We start from the raw sequence: 19035 nt of genomic DNA, 5'->3' as shown, positions 1-19035 counted from the left end.
ACACACACACACACACACAATATCAACCAGTTTACACTATTGACTGCAGTTGACATGGGCCCAATCCCAATCGCCACCTTTACGGACTCACGGATTTTGAGGCGCGCTCCCGCGAAATCCGTGAGGGTTTAGGATGTCCATTCCATCCATCCATCCATCCATCCATTTTCCTCCGCTTATCCGGGGTCGGGTCGCGGTGTCAGCAGGCCAAGCAGGCTGACCCAGACTTCCCTCTCGCCCGCAACATTTTCCAGCTCATACTGGGGGATCCCGAGGCGTTCCCAGGCCAGCTAGGAGATATAATCCCTCCAGCGTGTTCTGGGTCTTCCCCGGGGTCTCCTCCCAGTTGGACGTGCCCGGAAAACCTCCAGTGGGAGGCGTCCAGGAGGCATCCTAATCAGATGCCCGAACCACCTCAGCTGACTCCTTTCGATGCGAAGGAGTAGCGGCTCGACTCGGTTTAGGATGTCCCTCTGTAAAATCATCGAGTGTTTGAGGGATCTCTTGCAGACATTTTAAGCCCTTTATGAACCGTTTCCGTACTTAGCCTAAGGGAATTATCCACAAATCGTTGCAATGTGACGTTAAACACGGGGTAACCAGTGGACGCATGGAGACGTACAAAAAAAGGTAAATAAAGAGGACGGCTCACGTGTGTTCAGCCTGTCATATTACATTTACACAGAAACATTAAGGGTTAAAGGTGGAACAAAACATAAACATGAAATCAGAGGATATTTATTCATTTATTCATCAAATATTTGATTTTGTTATTGAAGCTGTTTTGACAAAAATGAGTAAATAGATGACATTAAATCACCTCTCATCTTGTGAGGAAAGGGCCTGGACGTTCAAATCAGGGAGTACAAATTATAAAATAAATACCCACAGTTATACATCATATTTGTTGTCGTTTTCATGGTAACGTGATATGTCGTTGATCGATTCGGCGCACGCCTGGTTTATGTCGAACGAGCATTATAATCCATTTCGTGTATGTATTTTAGCATGCGCGCATGCACTAATCGTGTGCGCGTGCTTGTGTGTTTTTTGCGTGCGTGCTTGCGTTTCTGTGTCTCGTGACTTGGCGCAAGCAACATTCTAGAACACCTGAGGTCATAAAGCCCTTTCGCAGCGTTCTCAGCGTCACAAAGCCCCCTGTAACGTTCTGAGCGTCACATAGCCCTGCAGTTGCATAAGACAGTGCACAGACCAAAGCAGATCTCAGAAGACCACAGGACAGCAAGGCAGGAGGACCGAACCGGACCCACTCTCAGACCGAACCGGACCCACTCTCAGACCGAACCAGACCCACTCTCTGGACCAACTCTGGACCAACTCTCGCTAAGTAGTATTTTAACTTCTTTGGAAGGGCTAGTGTACTTTTCACGGAGAGAAATTCTGAAGATATATTCTGTGTCGAATTCTCATGCTCTGCGATGTATTGGTCAGTGTTAGCTAGCTTTGTGTTGGTATATCGAAGCGGAGTACGTAGCTCGCCGACTCTTGGGGAAAAATACGTGATACTGTGATACATCTTCTAGTTGATGGTATTAGTTGTGTATAATTGTGTTTGGAGTGTGTAAAAAATGACCTACATGATAGTGTTATGGTAGTGTATGGTACAAACAATGAAAAAGATACTGCCGTATTTACACCGAGATGACATTATGTTGAGTGTTGATGGAGCTGCTACAATTTTAGCATAACCTAGCACCGATCGATCTGAAATCCATTGAGAAAACTAGTTTTGTTTAGTCTAAAGGTCGGTAAGTAGTTTTATTTTGTCAATGGTGCAGTAACGGTCACGCGATGTGCAGTAACGGTCACGCGATGTGCAGTAACGGTCACGCGATGTGCAGTAACGGTCACACGATGTGCAGTAACGGTCACAGATGTGCAGTAACAGTAACACGATGTGCAGTAACAGTAACAGTCACACGATGTGCAGTAACGGTCACACGATGTGCACTAACGGTCACACGATGTGCACTAACGGTCACACGATGTGCACTAACGGTCACACGATGTGCAGTAACGGTCACAGTCACACGATGTGCAGCAGTAACATTCACGTGATGTGCAGTAACGGTCACACGATGTGCAGTAACGGTCACACGATGTGCACTAACGGTCACACGATGTGCAGTAACGGTCACACGATGTGCAGTAACGGTCACACGATGTGCAGTAACAGTAACAGTCACACGATGTGCAGTAACGGAACGGTCACGCGATGTGCAGTAACGGTCACACGATGTGCAGTAACGGTCACACGATGTGCAGTAACGGTCACAGTCACACGATGTGCAGCAGTAACATTCACGTGATGTGCAGTAACGGTCACACGATGTGCAGTAACGGTCACACGATGTGCAGTAACAGTAACGGTCACACGATGTGCAGTAACGGTCACGCGATGTGCAGTAACAGTAACAGTCACACGATGTGCAGTAACGGTGCATTGGAGCTCGTATCTGAGCTCCAATGAGAAAACAAGTTTTGTTAAGTCTTAAGGTCGGTAAGTAGTTTTGTTTTGTCAATGGTGCTCGAATCGATCGGTGCTAGGCTATGCTAACATGGTAGCAGCTCCATCAACACTCAACATAACGTCATCTCGGTGTAAATACGGCAGTATCTTTTTCATTGTTTGTACCATATGGTTTACACACACACATTTCTACACATAGTTTGGTCCGTTCTCTTTTGATATGAGGTATTGTAGAGCTCTGGGTGAACGCAGGGGGATACAGTATTTATTTCCTGATTCAACAACGGCAGGACATCAGTGATGACAGGGGGAGCATCTCACCGCTGATAGGCTATCGTGCCGCAGCGCCAATTGCCAAAACTCCCCAATCGCGTGAGTTGAAAATGTTCGACTCACACGATGGGACTGGAGTGACGCAAATTTGCGATGGCGTGGCGCGTTTGGCGTGGCGACATGAGTTGAAATTGTTGAAACTTCAGCGATAAAATGGCGTGGCTCTGTGGCGTAATAGCCTATCAGCGTTGAGATGTTTCTCCTGTCATCACTGATGTCCTGCCGTTGTTGTTCAGGAAAAAAATAGCTGCTACAATTTTAGCATAGCCTATCACCGATCGATCTGAGCTCCAATGAGAAAACTAGTTTTGTTTAGTCTAAAGGTCGGTAAGTAGTTTTGTTTTGTCAATGGTGCTCGAATCGATCGGTGCTAGGCTGTGCTAACATTGTAACAGCTCCATCAACACTCAACATAACGTAATCGGTTTAATTACGGCAGTATCTTTTTCATTATTTGTACCATATGGTTTACACACACACATTTATACACATAGTTTGGTCCGTTCTCGTTTGATATGAGGTATTGTAGAGCTCTGGGTGAATGCAGGGGGATACAGTATTTATTTCCTGATTCAACAACGGCAGGACATCAGTGATGGCCAATTGCCAAGACTTCCCAATCGCGTGAGTTGAAAATGTTCAACTCACACGATGGGACTGGAGTGACGCAAATTTGCGATGGCGTGGCGACATGAGTTGAAATTGTTGAAACTTCAGCGATAAAATGGCGTGGAGCTGTGTGCATTAGTCTTAAGGTCGGTCAGTAGTTTTGTTAAGTCTTAAGGTCGGTCAGTAGTTTTTTTTTTTTATAGGATACACTGAGCTCCTCTGTCCTCTTCTTCATCTCCTGTATGAATTTATGTCCCATTAATGCTCAATACTAACTTTGCTTTTTCCCCGGAGTCTTTGTGCTTTCTCCCCTAACAGGTTCCATGGATTGTAGTTTTATCTAGACACTCGTGCGTCCTCCTGCCATGGCCCTGCTGACACCTACTACCATTTTTATTATTAACAATATTAATTCTATTACCGATACCATTAACGCACGTTACTGACTTTGCTTCTTCACCAAAATCTCTGTGCTTTCTCACCTTGCAGGTTTCCGTGGATCCTGGTTATACCTGGACCATGGTCTTGCCTCCTGCCGTAGTTCTGCCATATGCATTGAATGTGTTGTAATTCTGTTATGTTGTTTATTCTGTACACATGACATCTCTTGCACTTCTGTCCATCCTGGGAGAGGGATCCCTCCTCTGTTGCTCTCCCACAGGTCTCTTCCTCTTTTCTCCCCGTTAAAGGGTTTTTTGGGGGGAGTTTTTCCTGTTCCGATGTGAGGGTTCCGGGACAAGAGGATGTCGCATGTGTACAGATTCTAAAGCCCTCTGAGGCATATTTGTGATTTTGGGTTATACAAAATAAATTTAATTGAAAATTGAATTGTATTGAACAGTATGTCGAAAAAAAGTCATAAAGTCATGGTATAAAATGTCAAAACAATAGTAAAAAAGTCATAATATACAATTTCAGAAAAAAGTCACAGTATACTATGTATAGTTGTATCCAGACCTTGACCTAAAACCGATAGATAATTGAGAATTGTAAAATTTTGACTGAGCGCTTCGGCTTAAACCGGCGCAGCTTTTCCAGCCTTTACTTCACCCGTTCAGCGGTGCAGGAAACACACCGACCAATTACATGCGTTGTAAATCACATCACATGATGATACTCAGATTCAGAAGTTATTTCACATGGCGTTCTCAAAAAAGAGAAAAGTGGAGAGACCAGTTTCTTTAACCAAGAATGGGACAGACTTAAATGTTAATTCTTCCCACGGGCACTTTAAAACCAGTATGGTGTTCAGAAACCTTGATGATTATTAAAAGCGGTAATGTGAAGTGCCATTACGAGACAAAGCAAATCTTTTGAGCTGATGTACCCACTTGCATCCAAAATTAAGGCACAGAAAGTAAACGTAAGACCCCAATATTATCAGAATCCTAACACATTAATTCACTGACCAACAATGATGCTAACAGAAAGGAATAGAGCTGAAACAAGTGGTTTTATTAACCACAGATATAACGTTAGTCCCTCCGCATACTTTTCTTTTTAGATGATGAGAAAAATATAATATTGTGGCTTTTTTGGTTGACATCACTTCACACCTGAATGAACTGAATTTAAATCTGCCCTTATTCTACTTGAAATGAGAGAACATTTAATAGATTATGGGTAACTTTATAATAACTACACACTATGAAGCATTAGTTAAGTATGAGTAAATACTTAATTCATCATTTATAAAGCATTGTTCCTACATTAACTCATTAGTATGCAATTCATAAACAGTTATAAATGTTTTATTCTTGATTAATAAGTTATAGCTATTTTATAATTTAATAATTTTTCATAAATACACTACATGTATTATAATTTATAAAAAAAAATGTCACCATTATCTTATTTTCTCATTGCACAGCTACTGTGTTCCTCAGTTGCTCTGCTTCCAGTGCAGCTTGTTTTAAGTAGAGCTTTTATCCAATCGGATTTCACCTCTGTGTCTCTAGGTAAGAAGAGAGGCCCCAGTCCTGCAGACTCACAAGTGAATCCCTTTGCAGTTTAATTAAGTGAATGGGGACGATATTGTTGATTGTCATAGTGTTCCAATCAGATCTTTAGTTTGACATGTTGGGCGTTCTTTGACGTGCCAGAGCCTGCTAGCTGGCCTGTAAGCATGTCAACATGTCATTTTTTTACATTTAATATCTGAATGGCCCTTGAGTGTGTAGCAGAATGCATGCTGCTGCTGTTGTTTTTCTGTTAAGCTAGTTAGCTTAGCCTCCCAGAACACTTGCGGCGCCCCAGCTGTTTTCTTCCGGTTCAGAGGTCACACAGACCGCTGTCTCCTAGTGAGCGCAGAAAACATTATATTTCCTACAATTTAAACTTCTGCATTTTCCAAATGCACTAGTATTATTCGGTTTGGAAGTTGGTGCAAAATTCAAGAGGAGACCAATAAGAACCTACAGCCGTGTTAGTGGCTGTGAGGCATTACTAATGCAGAGCGGTGTTTTCAGCTAAATGCTGAAAAACACCAGCATGCTAACATGTCACAGTAGGAACAGTGCAGGTGTTACTAATAATGTTAACGATGTTAACCTGTTTAAAAAAGGTAAAACATGTCTCCCTACTGAATGTGTGTGAGTGACATTGTGAATGAAGAACAAGCTAGTTTAATGAGAATCTTAAACTTTAGCCACTTTAATGTGATCAAGCCAGGCTTGATCACATTAACTAGGACACTGACATATATTTGACTGTTTCTTTTGTTGCAAACTAACAGTTATAATAGTGAATTCAAGGATTGTATATTATTCTAGAATGTATGAAACTTTGAATCAGGGTGCAGAGAAAAAAAACTAAAATAAGAGCTTACACAAAAGTTTTTTTTGTTTTTCTTTATTTATCTTTTCTTTATTTTCCTGATTGAAATGTATTGTAAGGTCATAATTTGTCATTCATCACATTACATGGCATGATGCACCAGGTCTACTACACCCATTTACAGGAGGAATACACGGAAACATACACAAGGTTTTACAATGGGGGAACAGGAAGTTTAGCTCATTGCACTTACAACAGTGAATGGAACACTTTGTAATCATTTGTAGGCTCTCGACCTTTTTCTGTATTTTATTTTCACCCTCTTTTTTTCATTCAGTTGGGTTATTTTATATCTTTTTTCTTTTTTACACGTCTCCATTGCCTTCTCACCCTCGTCATCTCCATCTCCCCAAAAAATTACATGGAAGCCAGAATATTTTCCCCTTTTTTTTGTTTTTGATGTCATCTCATTTTACAAACACAACATGTATAGAAACTCTACACAGACCAATATGTTTTTATCTATTTTTTTTTTATATCCGAATACAATTTTTTTTTAATGAGTCTTAAACAGTCTGCACGAGCCAGCCACATAGGTACACAATTTTGTAATTTATGATTCAAATCAACAACTGCTCTTGTTTGTGATGTAGGGTTTGTTGTTTTTTAATGCACACAAAGCACAGGTTTGGACAGGGAGGTTCAGGCTTGCATACGCTCCAGCTCGTGTCGTGTGCAAAGGCCTCTCTCATGCCCATGTGCATGTGTGTGTGTGTGTCTGTGTGTGTGTGTGGTGTGTTAGCATGTTGGAGATTTACATGTTGTAAAGAACATGTCCTTCATTTACATGTTATTGTTTGTTCAAAGCAGACTCTGGTTCTCATCTGGTATTTACACTGGTGGGAGGTCGAGGAGGTTCAAAAGGTCAAGGGATGGGGGGGGGGGTTGGGGGGGAGGTGTCCAGGTCATGCACTTGTATTTGAATTTTACAGATTCATTACAGGTGAAAGATGAATAAACGCTCCCTGATGGTTTTACAGTGAGAGATGGACGTTTTCCTGTTTGTTGCAACATTCCTGCTCTCTTTTTACAACCTCTCACCGATGAAACATCTACCATTTTGAATATATTTATAATATACTTTTGTGTATTTTTCTTTCTCCGGTCCTGCTATACGTCGACTGACAGCAAGAGCAGTGGTGACAGTTACTACACTACGTACTGTACAATCAGTTGATGCTACCTTTTTGGTTAAGAACACACAAACACACACAGTCCGGGTTTCCCAAAAGCATCACGAGCTGCATTTGAATGCCGTTGACTCTTTTGAACTCTTTGTGGCGCTAAAAGTTTGTAATTTCTCCTTTTCATGGCTGTTTAGTCGGGAAAAAACTCCTGATGCAGATACCAGATCAGTGCCACAAAGGGTAAAGAAAATCAGAACCTCTGACTGTGCGACGTGTAAATGCGACCTTATTGCTGAGACTCTTGATGTCGGATTGAAAGACAAGTCAAGAGTTTTGGAGATGTTGCTTCTTTTTAAAACACAGATCTGATGGACGAAACCTCTCTTGGCTACATGTCTGTAAATCTGACCCTTTATGTTCTATTGCAAACTTATAAACACAAGAGTTTCGCTCCAAAATGGGATTTGAAAGAACACACCTGTGAATTTCAGCTCCTTGTATTTAGAAAAAATCTTTTGCACTCATGAAAACTAGTTTTTCTGTTGGTTTTCTTAGATGGGGGCTTATAGAAGCTGTTCAAATTTGTTAACATTTTGAAGTTTAACCTTCTATTTATTGTCTACATTTTGTGCTTCAAACACCTCTGAAAAACCAGGCTGCGGCTCTGTGATTTTGCCCACTGGTGATTGCTGTGGTCTGAGCTTGCTCTCCAGGATATAGACAGACACCATGCAGAGTATAGACAGAGACCACGACTGGCTAGAGGGCAGTAAAAGGATGGCTTTCTTCAGTGACCAGTATTGTAGTATATAAGCCCTTGCTGCTATGCATATTTAAGTCAACTTCAGTGGCTGTATTCACACAGGAGCAGAAACATTTTTTTTTACACATATTGACACAGATCTTGTTACTTCTGCCTTCATGGCTGCGTCAGTCGAATATTACTGAAACCCTCTCGTTAACAGCAGCCACGGTACGATCACATCCGTGTCGTAAAGTGTTAAAAAAAAAATCAGATTTATTGCGCCTGCGTAAACACACCGATTATTTTCTAACGTCTATTGAACATCTCAGTTGCGATGCTGCATTTAATGTGTGCTTTCCTGAGGCAAAAGTGATTGAGGAACATTTTATTGAACATTTCATTTTTTCTTTACAAACTTCCAAAAACATACGACATACAATAAGAGGAAGTTGGTATTCATTTGGGTAACTTTTAAACTCTCATATTATTTGTTCTACTTTGACGCTAATTTTAAGCTTCCACAGTGAAGTCGCTGATCTGGTGGCAGTGTACCTGGGATCTGGTCTCTCAAGGCTCGGTGCTGTTTGTCGGGGCCACAACCAGAATAATCAGACTCTTAAATCTCTCTACAGAGGCTGGAAAAAAAACTAAAAGTGAAAGTCAGCCACAAGCGTGATAACCTGTGCTGTTGAACAAAAAGTACACATAACCAGAAAATAATTTCACAGCCACCAATCTGAATTACTGATAACATAAACATATATTTCTCTGTTTAAGCAGACTCAAAGACAACACAGAGATTTTCAGATTTTTAACAAACTGGTTATTGTGGTTGTGCAGAAATCCAGCCATAGATAACTTCTGCATAAACGTAATTTATCACTCTGTGTCTATAGATTTTAAACGTAAATCTCTCTTCCTTTGCTCCCAGCCGGCTCTCTATTCCCGCTCAGTATGATAAAATAAATTCTGACATTAGATAAATCATCTCATAAATGTTTCACAAAAAATATATATATACACTGACTGCTTTTACAGTTTCAGTGACTTGAAATAAAGTGTAGTCGTAAAGGAGTCAGGGGATGTTTTCAAACTGCATCTTTTCCATTCTGTAATTTCATAAATAAAATTCTATATAATAACCTTTTTCACAGCGTGCTGCAACTTAAATAAATACAAATACAGATGAATATGCAGATAACTTTTTCCCCCACAAATTTACGTTCCAGTGTATTTAGCTTTTAAATCTGAAGTGTGTTGTGGCAGTGAACCTTTAAACACACGCGCACACAATTACATTTCGGAATGTCTTGAATAGTACTTCACTAGTAGCCTCCAGCAGTATTTATAGTCAGATGATTTTAGTCTATGACCAGGACTTTTGGTCGTCAAACTAAATCAATAAAATAAAATAAAGAGGACCTTTTCTTCTTCTTCACCCCTGAGCAGACACTAACAATATTAGGGAATATTTTCTTAATTTGTTATTGTTAAACATTTCTAAATCTTTATATATATTATATTTAGTCTATATTCATATAAATATGTATTTTTGTCTATATAAATCTCTGGACAACTTTTCTGTTTCTTTTCTGGACAACCTTTAAAATGCATTTTTATTTCCTTGTTATTTCTGGGAAATACTTCTCTTGTTGAGAACAGCAAATGTATTATTGTTTACCGTGAAGCATCTTTAGAGAGACTTTTACTTTTGCCCATTCACATTTCGGTTTACTTGTATGCAGTTTTCAGACTATTTAGAATAGGAATTACTAACAGCTGAATTTTCTTGTACAGGTAAAGAATAGTATTTTATGAAAAATAAAGACATTTTACTGCACAAAACGTTTTGATTGAAAACAGTGGGCGCATCTGTGGCAGCAACACTCGTCCTCTCAGCTCTAAATGTAATTTCCCAGCTGTCATGAACGCATCTTCAGAGAGACTTCGGCAGAGACTCCCACATGGGGGGAGGAGGGACCATGAAGCAGGAGCCAGGTTAACAAGTAATACAAAGACCCTTCTTGTTATTTCCTAACTTACCGGTGACCTATATTCTATTCAAACACAATCTCCTTATCTTGATCTATGAAGGATGCCAAAGCAATCTTGATATTCGTTGTATCAAGAAGCCGATTATGAATCAGGTGTGATAAATAATAGCTGACTTTTCCCATTTGTGTATTCACTTCCCTGCTCCTCCTCTTGTCTGTTTTTTTTCCCAAATATGATTCATTGCATAGAAGGACTGGAGATGAGAGGTCGCCTCTTCTGTCCACCATATTTGTTGTGGTTGAACTCGTGTTCATCTCATTTTCTTTTCCACGTTGGATGATGGCTGTTAAATACACGCATACAGACCCCCACACACACACACACATACAAACATTAGGAACAGAACAATATAGAGGTGACTTTGAGGTTTTTCTGCGCCGGGCAGCATGCGAAGGTTCCCAGCGAGCGTTCACACAGACAATATACAGCAGAAGTTGGTTGGTTGGTTGGTTTTGCTTGAAGGCCTCGCAATGTTTGGCCCGACAAGAGTACGTTTTTGAGTACCGAACCGCAGATCCCACAATGCACTGCAGGAGCAACAGCAGGGAGAACACTGACCTGAGAAGTTTCCATGACAACTGACAGTCTGAGAGAGAGGTTTTCGAGGGGTTGGGTTACAGGTCTGGACGCCACCACGATAGAAAATGAAGAGTTTAAAAAAAAGGCGAGTGACTTTGTGACACAACCAAGTGTGTTATTTTTGGTTCCCCAGTCACATGAGTGCTGACTTTTTTTGATTTTTCTTTCTTTTTGACACCATTTTCGAGTGTGATTTCACGTGTGCTGTGCACATTTGACAAGAGTGAAGACACACACACTGACACACACTGACGTGTGAGTCAATGAACATCGATCTCGGAGGGTCAGAAGGATCACGTTGAAACCCAAACCCCCGCAGGTGACAACGACGACTAGTCCAGTTCCGCCGCGGTGTGTGACCGGTCTGCGTTTCAGTGCCTCTCTGCTGCCCTGCAGTGCTTTCAGATCAGACTCCAGTTAGCCATCACAAGCAGCGCATCACTCCGATCCACTGGCTGATGGCTGATCGAAGACAGGATGTCTCACTGTTGGGTGGAGGAGAAGATCTGGGCGGTACCAAACTCTTGTTTGTAGGTGAGCACCTGCTCTCTGATGCATTAGTCCAGCAGTAGTACAACATTGGAGTACCGTTGGTGGTACGTTTAAGTCAGACTTGAGCGGTACATCAGTGGTAAGTAAGACAGATGGAGGCAACACGTTTCTATTCCGCCAACTTTGAAAATGACACAGGATTGTGCTTTCTACTTTCTTACCACTTACTCTATTGCTTTTATAAGTATTGAGAATAATACAAGTCAGAAAAATTGACAGGGGGCATGATGAAGGTAACACAACATTACAAAGCATAAATAAATGAAAAGATATCAAACAATTATCAAAAACAAAGTTGATTGAAAAAATATAAATGAATCTCACTGTGGCCAGTGTTCCGGGTAATATCACTACATAAAAAAGGGTTTGTGATGAAAATATGTGTTTACAGGGTGTAATAAAAAATATGCCAGTTTAACTTCAAAATAAAAATATTCAAGAATGATTAAGGCGATATTGGTAACCTGCAACATAAAACCCAGGCAAATAAAAGAAAATTAGAAACAATTAAAAGAGAAAACAATGTTAACCAACAACAACATGAGAAATATCTGAGAGCCAAATGTTGTGGAGTAGTTGGAGAAACCCCATCACCACAAGCACTGCAGGTAAATGTTGTCTTAATGGCTTTGCAATGGCTGAAAAACAAACCGACCACATATTGGGGTTTTTTTCCGCTTAAAAAAAACCAAAAGGCTCCTCTTATTCTCGTGGCCCGATTCCTGTGTGTTGCTCCGGAAATCTCTCTTCTTCGTTATTGTTTACGTCGTCTAGCTAAGATGTGTTTGCCAGTGTCTTTATGGCCTCTGTTAAGTAATGATGAACAGTGTAAGGTCTTGGATATAAAGTTCCATGCATTCCAAATTCCTACTTTTTTTTATAATTCACTATATACTTCTTTAAAGACATGGCAAGTTGAGGATTGCTGGGTGGGGGATTGAAATCAAGAATAATCAGCATTCAAGAAACGCAGAGAGGTGAGGAACCGAGGGAGCAAAAGGTTTCAACAGTTCCAATCTGGAATGTAGATAGAAACAAACCGTGGAAAGAGACGCAAGCCGACACGCTGGTTCTCTGCGTGTCCACTGCGTCGCTAGCATTGTCGTATTCATTCAACGTGACATTTTCATTAACTTCATCACAACAGGTGACGTAACAAGAGGTCTTTAGTACCAGAAAAACCTGCAGGAGCTCAGCAAGTTTTTATTCCATTTTTCCCCACGCATTTTTCTTACTTTGAGAAGAGATAGAAAAGGAGGAGAGAGGCTGGTTTGTTGCTGTTATTCCTAGTTTGAGCACAGGACTAGTGAAATCAAGGATCCTAGCATGCCACCATGCCTGTGGCAAAGTTACCATTTCCTGCAAAGCAGGAACAAGCAGCTCCCATATAAACGGCGAAGTCGTCAGCATATAGGAGTAGAATTGCTCCACCATTTGTATTTTTTTTTTTTCCCCGCTGAAGCTGCAGTTTTAAATCCACATGTAGGGCTGAGGTGGTCCAATGCTTCCATTGGTCCTACTCGTCTGCTACGGCTGGGTGGATCTCCGGTGATGTAAGTAGAGCTCCCTCTACTGGCATGGAGGAAGAGCAGCAAAAACAAAAAGAAAACTTGTTTCTTTGACTTTTGCTGTCGCTTTTGGCTGCCAGAAGCTCTTTTGTGATGAAGGGGCGGAGAAGTGTTCAACTGCTACAGGTCGGTTCTAGGGCGCCGCGGTAGTTTGGTGGAGACGAATTCTTTGGCTGGGGACGCTGGGTGGAGGATAGTCCTTCTAGAGATGGATGTTGGCTCGACATGATCTGTGAAAAAAACAAAGGGGCAATTTAGTCAAAACTATTGAACCCAGCCCTTTGATATGTTCATAAAGATATTGGTAGATGACAGTCACAATAGTGTATTCAGATGATACTCCACCACAATAGCCACCTATAACTGTTGATCACCTTGTTTACCATTATAAGTAATACATGACTTGATTATTTCTCACATATGAACACCATAGCAAACATTGTTTAGCACTGCTGTCCTTCCCATATTGAGGGTCAACAATATATTGAATAGAATACCTCTGTTGTAACACAGGGGTTTAAAAAATGAACAATGTATGGATACACTAAATGGTTACTGCCTCGACTTATTCAACCATTGACAACACAGACTATAGAATCAAATAGAACAGGCAGGACAGGGGAGATTACACATCAGTCTAAATCAGTAATTTAGTACGTAGAGTCTAATTTTGATCAGTTGTCTTATATTTCAAAGTTGCTTGAGAGTCATTTGTGGTCATGGAATTTTGTTTGGGGTCCCTTTTTGAATGACAAAGATGCACAGGGAGCCTCTCTATTCAAATGAAGGTGATTTGCTGTATAGAGCTGTCATGCAGTAAAAATGAAGTTGGCCACTAGATGGTGGATAAGTTTAGGAAATGCACTGCTGACCTACAGTTTACTGTACATGAAGGCTCGCAGTCATCTGGCTCATGAGTTTTGTTGCAGTTGCTAAAACAGAATAAAAAAAAAACTAGGGCTCTTTTGCCAAAACTCTACACAAAAAAACAAACATATAAACAAAAAACGAAATACCTTAATAAATTAACACGACTTTATGAACTCATTTGCAGAATCACAAAATCCATTTTTCTTTCCCCATGCCAACTGCAGAAACAAACACGTGTTTATTCTCAATACTGTATGTATGTAATAGTATCAGGCTAAACTACTGTAACTGAAGATGACATGAACATACAGTTACTCTCTTGTACTGTCAACAAAATGCAAACCTGATTCCTGTTTATAGTGACCAAGTTCTGATTTCTAAGTGGTTGCAGGTGTTTTCACAGGTGCATTCTGGGTGCAGGTGATTTATAATTGAGTGTGGTATTTCAGTGGTCGTGTTTAACACACACACACAACACACACAGGCTATTAGTTTGATTGATGTCTAATGTAGATAGCCGTGTATAACTATTTGCAAAAAGTGTGTTTAAGAATTTCAAACTTAGTGTAGAGCAGACCGTTGGTAATGTGGATGATAATGCCTTGTATCTGCATTTTTTCTATATCAGCTACTTGTATTTGTAACATTTGTTTTAAATTCATTCCGCATTTTATTCACTACTGCATTCACAGCCCAATAAAGGGTTCTTGCTGTTGTCAGAATTTAGCATTTGGATCTGACAAAGACCCGTGTTAAATGAAAATATTCTTATTTGTTCAATAAAGCCATCAAAGTCTCTGATTTGTGTTTAGGTTTAAACCCACAGTGCGCTGGTATCTGCATTTTATGTGTCTTTGTGTGTATTCCATTTATCCATTACAGGATAATTCTCCCCTCAGATCTTCCTACACGTAGCTACAAAGAGCAGTCAGGATAGTGGAAGCAGAAGCAAGATTGAAAAGAGTTGTTCTAGTCTATAAAGTAGTGTGTCAATAAAAGGAATCAAAAAATTGACAGTACTTCAGCAAAAGCCAAGTGCTTAAAAAAAAAAGGAGAGATTATTCAAATGTTTTTTTAGTATTTCCAACATGAACCATCTGTACTAGGCAGCAGAAGAGCAGAGATGTTCCAAACATCCCCAGACAACATGTCAGCCTGTGCTGACACAGCACCTGTCTATATAATGGGAAGGGCACATGTTATGTTGCTGCCTGAAGGAGTGAACTCACTTGTATAATCTGGCTTCACAGCTCTGCGTTGGAGGCCTTTCATTGTGAAAACCCGTAGTGCTTTAGTGTCTCTCGTCTTAGTATTTGTTCAACTATAATTCATTCCACAAACTGAGACCTGCACACTATCGTTCTCATTCCTGCGTTTGCACATAACCCTTCTCCCTGCTTCAGGCAAACAGGGCACGAGAGCACTTCAGTGTATATAGACGCTGCAGTAATTAGCCTCAATGCAAAACACCTGTGTACCCCAGACGCTTTCATCACCTGGGGCCACTGTGGCCTCCAGTGTCTCTACCATGTATTTCAACCGTTACATTGAAATGCAAATACTCTGCATTGCTGATTTAGGTTCAGCATTCATTGCATCTGCAAGAAATCAAATGACCCAAAGTAGTTTTCGTTGACTAAACCTATAAAACTTGCTGGTACAAACACTGTGATGAATTGCTGTATAGGAGATTTATGTATGTGTGTAACTAAGATTTGTAAATAATCATAAAAGGCATACTATCTATTCATTCTTTGCCAAATAAGGTATCAGACTTTTTGAAGCTTCGGGAGTCTTTAATCACATCTACAGGTTGTCTTTGCCTTCTCCATGAACTCCTGTTTCCTGGTCGGTCCAGTTCGTTTCCCGAATGACTTTTCACTGTATGCATCTTTTTTAGAATCACTGCCTTCTGGTTTTCTCTCCCACTGTGCCTGACTCAGATAAACTGCTCCAAACATGCTGTTTATTTACAGGTGCCCAGCAGCAGACTTAATCTGTTCCAGTGAACACAGGCCCCCAAAGGGTTGGTACACAACAAACAGGTAGTTGACTCACTTAAGCCACAACATGGCTGAAAGGACACACACTTTTGTGTTCTTTTGGTCTGCCGTTGCCTCTCACATTTTGGGGAAGGCCCAGCAGCTTCAAGGGATTTGTTTTTTTTTAAGCTACAGCATGATATTTTAATCAGTTTTCCAATGTTGTGGCAACAGTTTGGGGAAAGCCCTTTCCTGTTTCGTCTCGACAATTTCCCTGTATGTAGATTCTAGTCGGGTTTTCGCAGTTGAATTGAAGGAAGTTGACTGATTTTCACAGAGCCCTGACCTCAACCCCATCCAACACCTTAGGGCTGAACCGGAAGGTTGACTGTGAGCCAGGCCAACATCAATGGCCGACCTCAATCGTACTCTTGTGTCTGAATCCCTGCAGCCGTGTTCCAAAATATCATGGAAAGTCTTCCCGAAGGCTGTTCTATGATGTTTAACTATCACCTTTGAGGGTGTAATGTGTCCAGATACTTCTGGCCATATAGCGTACCTGGGACAGAATATAGTTGAGAGACATTTTTCTCCCAGGGGGGGATGAAAGTAGAAATGGCAGAGTTGGAGAACAAAAAAAAGGGGGAGATCCTTACAGTGATGGGAGAGAAAGACGAGGCATGCTGAGAGAGAAAGCGATTGAGAAAGTGAGAATCCCGACAGAGAGGAGTGAGGAGAAACAGCACAGAAGTGAGAAAGCGAGAGCATAAGAAGAGAAACAAAAAGCAGTGATGGTTGACAGCAGTGGTGGAGTGTGGGAGGAGAGAGAGTCACATGAGGAAGTTAGAAACACGCTGAGTCCAGGCTCAGTACATTATCTTTTATGGCTCATATGCAAAACTGTGCCCACTCCGAAATACAGCAACATCAATGCCGGCTTATCCCCCCATGATGCATCAAAAGCTTCAAAACCCACTGCACCGAGGCAAAAGACTGTACCGCCAATTTAAAAAAAGCATGGAACAGATGCTTTCTGCCTCAACTCACATAAAACACATCTACGCAGCATCAGAGCCGTACCATGAAATTAGGGGACATTATTGCTCAAAACTGCCTCCTAAAAATTACAAACATACATTGCTTCTTCTTTTGCACAATGTTACGCACACTCAGGTGGCTCCTTCTAGCTACGAAAAATGTATTTTTAAATGTATCTAAAGTAATTCTTTGCTCCTTGTACGTGAAACTAAGATGCTTTTATCAGATCCTCTTTTAGTCCCCATTGTATCTAAAGAAGTTGGTTAAAAAAAGTGTTTATGTTTCAGGCTCCTTCTGATTGGAATATGTTACCTTTAAATAAATGTATAAATAGAATAAATATGTATCTCAAGGGGTTTATCCTGATATGATATATTTATAATAAATAACTAATTCGCAATATGTTTTGTATTTGCTAATGCAGGTTTACGTTGAACGTGTCTGCAAAACATTCACCGTCAAACATCATTTATTTGAATCCGCTGTATTATATATATATATTACATGATTACCGATTGAAGATCACTAAGATAGTGAGTAACTAATGTAACCATCACAACTATGGTGACTGTAGTTGACTGAAGAGTTGATTGTAATCACATAAGGACACGACAACAAACTTTTCAGTGAGGTACAAATGATAAATGTGTGATACACTGAACCTCTACTTTAGCAAATGAAAGGCAATAATGACATTAAGAAAACTATTTAGGAAGAGGTTTTCTAGAATTGTTTCCAACACACTTCTGCGGCTGCCTTTTCAGTTTTGTATTGTATAATTTTGTCTCAGTGGTTTATATTTAGGTTGTGAGGTCTTAAAGTGTTCGTCACACCTGAGAAATAATTCAGACTTCTGTCGGTATCAAAGTGAAGATTAATAAACCCCCAAATATACCTGGAACATTTTTAGATTTGAACAAAAACTCAATGTGCAACAACATCACAGTCAGAACAACAAGGAAACAAATGAGGTGGTCTGAGAGACTTCTCATTTTGTTTGGCTCAGTGTCTCACAGAGGTGATTAAAGACACTCGGGACAGTTGAGTTTCATTTCTCGGCAGCGCTTTACTTTGATCCTGTGGTTCATCAAGAGACCAAATGAGTTATAAGTCTGATTCTGATCCTCTCTGTTTAATGTTTCAGTGTCAATTTACTCCAATAGGATACAATCAGACAGCGGTTCATGGATCACGGGCATGCTCTTGGAACAAGAATAACTTTTGCCAATTTATTTCTGGCCAGGCTGACTGCAGGCTTTCAAACTGACAGAACCCAGATGCCAGAGATTTTCAGGAGCACAATACTACAGCTGCAAAAACACAAAAGCAACGACAAAACTGGCTTCAGGCTGAGCTGGAGGAACAGCCCCGGCAGCTCGTCTCATGACAAAAGTTGAGATATGGAGAGGGAGAATTAAAGGTGTACAAATGTCCCGAAGTCAGAGTGACAAGTAAATTAAAACTGTGCTCAAAGTACAAGATTTGTCTCTTAAGGGTTGGATTAATCTTGCTCTGTTTTTTTTTATGTCTTCTGTGGAGTTTTCTTGTAAACAAACAAAACTTTTATTTACATTCAGTGTTACTCACCAAAATGCATTGTGTGTATTCAACTAATGTGTTGAATATATTTGGTTTTCTTTGCTAAGCATATGTCATCGTGCTACTGTCATCTGTTGATCAGTGGAACAGAACTATTGACAGGACTGTGTACTACATCTGGAGGTCACAGCTAGCGACAACCTCCAGTTCTGAGGAGCCAATGTGGAAGTGTCTTAGACTGGGATTCTCTCCACTGGCCAAAAAGAAGTGTGATTGTATGGAAGTCTATAAGAAAACGACCCTTCTTCTCACTTGATTTGTAACCTCAATAAATCAAGTTTCAAGTCTTCTTCAATAAACCATTTAGATTAATATAGACCATAAAGCAGAGTATGCTTTAGGGCGGGCTTACTGTGATTGACAGGTCGTTGCCGAGCCGTATACGGCGTCTCTACATCTCCTCAGTCTAAATATGGTCAGTTTCGTTCACTGGTGGCAAAAAGATGGCAACGGCCGTAACCCAAGATGGTGACGGACAAATTGCTTCAAAACGGCAGTCCACGAACCAATAGACCATCACGAGGACTACGTCCACTTCTTATATAGTCTATGGGTCGAAAAATCCACAGGGAACCTTTAATATTTCTGAATAAATAGTTTGTTCAAAGCTTGTATATCAACCAATCATGTGGTAGACCACTGTGATCCAAGG

The sequence above is a fragment of the Pholis gunnellus genome (genome assembly GCF_910591455.1).
Source record: "Pholis gunnellus genome assembly, chromosome: 2".
NCBI lineage: Eukaryota > Metazoa > Chordata > Actinopteri > Perciformes > Pholidae > Pholis > Pholis gunnellus.
Note: the sequence above shows the minus strand (reverse complement) of the source record.